Genomic DNA, 4,410 nt, shown 5'->3' with positions numbered 1-4,410 from the left:
AATCCAACCTTGCTAACCAAAGCCCCTATAAACAGGTCATTTAGACCTCGGACACGGTTAGGCGAGTACGGCTTAAATAAACAAGGGGCTTCCCGGCCGCATACCTCTTCACAAGGGGCTGCACGTATAAACAATGAGAGCCAACAAAGCTCAGTTTTATTCATCTTCCAAATCATACTCTGTTTTAAATACATTTTTTGCACGATATTATTTCCAAACTAAGTTCTTCTCTTTTACAGATGAACTACATGCTACACCCGTCCAGGATACAGCACAACGGAGACACAAGCGCAGACGTGTAGCAGGGACCCGTTGCAAGGATTCTTTTCAGATTAAGACCCTGCGTAAACCTTTCTTACTGTCTCTTGTTGATACTCATCCCCCGGTTTCCTACCATAACCGAGGAGGAGGCTAGCATTTTGGCATCGGCCGCATCAGAAGTTCTCGCCTGCACCTGGACACTAGGGGCTTAGGGCATTGTTCTGCCCGTTATCATAAAGTTCGAATACCTTAGGGAGTGTTCGGCGTCTCGAGTTAGGCCTTATATGCATCAGCTCCGAATCATGTCTTTGGTCAAATGTTGGGTTTGCCCGACTCCTGTGTTTTGCTGCCTTACATTCCGTATCATCGGCTAACGCGGCACCAAGAGAACTACTGCGATTGTGCCCCGGTTCGGCCGGGCGAGCACCTCAGTAGAGAAAGCCGAAAACTGACTGTCATGATATAGTGAGAGACTGGTCAACCACTCGATCGACTATCGGAATGTTTAGAATTCCTCCGCTTTGACGAAGGACCGCTTCCCGGTCAGGCACACACGCGCCCCAAGTTCAGAGAGTGTGGTGCCTCTAGGGGCTATATCGTAGCCCCACCATCGAGCTCCTATGGCTAAGTGAAAGTGATAAAGCATTATAGTCCGATTGCCTAGTTTGCTATGCTATCACCTCCTTCAAAGGACCAAGACGTTGGATTAAGTGTGAAAATGCGCTTTTTTTGCAAACACCCCCGCACTACGTGCGTGGGGGCTGAAGCCAAAGACTACCATCTTTCAGGTTATACAAACATATCCGGCCGCACAGGAGATAGTTCAATACTTGAACGCACAAGTATAAAAACCGTGAAATTATAAATATGGTCTCACAAATCTTACATGTCATTTAAACATAACATTTTTCGAGCACTGCGACTCTATTAAACGAGCGCCCTGCAGGACTTCCTCAAAATAGCGCTCGGCGGGTAATCGGCTTTCGTCCGAACCCCGGGATGCAACATCGGCGGCATCCATCTCCGCCCAGTATGTCTTAACACGGGCGATATCCATCCGTGCACCCTCTATGCATGTCGACCGCTTCATCTCCTTGATATGCGGCACCGCCCCAAGGAATTGCTGCAATAAGCCAAAATAATTCTTCGGCTTAGGCCTTTCCGGCCACAGATGAGCCACCACATCCGTCATGGCAAGTCCGGACAATCTATTTAGCTCAGCCCACTCTGCCAACCGATCGGTCAACGGAAGTGAACGTTCCGGACTATGGAATTGAGACCAAAAAAGCTCTTCCATTCCGTGATCCTTCTGGCTTCGAAAGTGCACGACTGCGTCCGCCGCACTCGCTGCCAAATACATATAAGGATCCTCCACACCACACAAGTGGCCCAACTGAGCATACTTCTGATCCATGAACTTCCTGCGCAGCAGAAAGGGCTTTCCAGCCGCAATGTCTCCGGCCTGACGCAGTTCCTCCTTCATAGCCCGCATCGCAGAACGGGCATCCTTGGCTTCGGCGGCGGCCTTCTTCAGGTCCTCTTGCTCCACTCGGCGTTCTCTTTCAAGAACCTCACAGCGGTCGGTAGCATCTTTTAATTTCACGGCCATTTCGGCCATCTCCTCCCTGCTTCGGCAGTGAGCAGCCTTTTCAGCTTTTAGCTCTTCTACTGCCTTCGAGGCGGCCGCATCACTTCTCCGGGCTTGCTCCTTGGCTCGAGCAAGCTCTGCTCGAAGGACTTCCACAGCAGCGGCACCATCTGCATCAAGCATACATATTTTAAGGAGTGGGCATCAGCTCCCTTACTAGGTGACCGCGGAGAAACAACCTACCTTGCGACTCGTCAAGTCGTTTATGGACCAGCGCGATGTCCGCATCCACAACGTCGAGTTGCCGCTTCAGCTCGGCAACTCTATCAGTCCGGCTGGCCACCGAATGTTCCGCCACCTGCATAGGAAAGGCGACATTTTCTAACTGAGACTATGATCCTCGGCACGCTGTCATTTTCGAAAGCATACCAAGTCTCAGGGGCTACTATATACAGGGCGCACTCCATGTGCAAAACTGTCAGAAGTTATGTCACTTTTTGCATACCTCAAACCCCGTCAGCAAACTTCCGACGGCCTCATGCAACCTGCTCTCGGCGGATAAGATCCTTTCAATCACCGTACTCATTAATGTGCGGTGATCTTCTGAGATAGACGCCCTCTCGAGCAAATCCTGCAGCTCCACCGGCCGTGCTCCAGTGGGTGCCGTACTCTCCGACCCCGCCGGACTCAGGGAGACCCTCCGCGACGAAACCTCAGGGTCGTCCGCCCCGCCAGATGGGGCGGCAGATGGAGGTGTTTCACTCTCCATCATCTCCGGACGAAGGTCCCCTGAGGATGAGCTCTGCTGAGAAGGGCTGAGATCTGAACTACAAGGTAAAACCTTCGGTTACCCTTAGAAATAAAATAGGGATGTCCCTTATTACAAAACTCCCCCTTTTTCCTACTTACGGCTCGCTGGAGGGCTGATCCCTTTGGGGAGACTGTGCGGCCGGGGCTCTTCCCGGCAAAGGACCTTCCGGTGCAGATGCCTTTCCCCGTTTTGAGGCCTTGGCCTCCGGGTCTTCGGAAGCGGTCCTCTTCTCCACCTGTAGGGAGGGATTCTCGACTCCCCCCTTGCTGAAAGCCTCCTTGGCAGAGGTGGTAGTTTCCCTGTGCCCCCCTTCGCCCTCCTCCGAAGGCGCAACCTCCAACATTTTGATTAACACGAGATCCGGCGTGGTCTCAGGGAGGAGGGGCGGACACCATATCAGTTTTGCTTGCGCTATCCACTCCTATCCAAGGGATAGCCGGTTAAAAGGCAAATCCACGATAAATAAACAGACGATATGTCCGGACACAGGGCTACTTACTTGGGTATCCGGGCGATTGCAGTTTAAGCCAGCATCCTCGGTCAAGTTCGGATGCATCTCTTGCGATCCGAAGAACAGTTTGTACATCTCCACGGGTGTCGTACCCATAAAGTGTTGGAGAGCTCGTGGTCCCTCTGGATTAAATTCCCACATGCGGAGCGGACGATGTTTGCAGGGCTGAAGACGCCGAATCAACATAACCTGCGTCACTACAACCAGATTGATCTCCCTCTCTTGGAGGTCTTGAATCCGGCCCTGCAGTAGGGGTACGTCTTTGGACAGACCCCAGTCAAGCCCTTTGTTGACCCATGACGTCAGCCGTTGTGGAGGGCCCGAGCGAAAGGCAGGCGGTGGCCTTTGCCTGCTGCCCCTGGGAGCGGTGATATAGAACCACTCCTGTTGCCACAAGCCGAGCTCCTCTTGAAAAGAGCCCTCGGGCCATGGAGCATCGGCCCTCTTGCTTATAACCGCCCCGCCGCACTCTGCCTGACGCCCCTCAATCATCTTCGGCTCCACGTTGAAGGTTTTGAGCCACAAACCGAAATGAGGGGTAGTGCGGAGGAAGGCTTCGCAGACGACAATGAATGATGAGATATGGAGGATGGACTCCGGAGCCAAATCATGGAATTCCAGCCCATAGTAAAACATGAGCCCCCTCACGAAGGGATCCATCGGGAAGCCTAAACCCCGACAGAGGTGAGATACGAACACGACGCTCTCGCCAGGCTCGGGAGTAGGGATGACTTGCCCTTGGGCAGGCAGCCTATGCGAAATCTCGAAGGTTAAGTTCCTGGCGTCTCTCAGCTTCCACACGTCCTCTTCCGTGATGGAGGAGGGCATCCACCGGCCCTATAGGTCGGAGCCGGACATTGTCGAAGGACCGAAGTGCTCGAATCTGGAAACCCTGGGTGTTGGAACTCGGGGCGAGGGGCGGATTCGATTAAGGATTGAACGGGCCTTGGTCTCATTATAAAGAGAGAGAATACCAAGAGCCGTCCCCGTGACCGTTTGGAACCCGCCTTCGATAGAGGGGGCGTGGCAACGGGCGCGGTTGGGTTACCCACGTCCGTATTAAAGGGAATCCCGAAATAAGGGGAACACGATCTCTGCTTCGACAAGATGTGCCAAGGAAACCGCTTTGCTAAACGCGCTGAGGTGGTATAATAAAGACGATTTGAGTAAAAGCTTGGTTGTGGTGTGATGACACGCCACGAAATACGTCAGCGGATTGAACTTGTGTAAATATTATTC

The sequence above is a fragment of the Triticum aestivum genome, chromosome 2B (assembly GCF_018294505.1).
Source record: "Triticum aestivum cultivar Chinese Spring chromosome 2B, IWGSC CS RefSeq v2.1, whole genome shotgun sequence".
Lineage (NCBI taxonomy): Eukaryota > Viridiplantae > Streptophyta > Magnoliopsida > Poales > Poaceae > Triticum > Triticum aestivum.
This window is presented reverse-complemented; position numbering follows the sequence as displayed.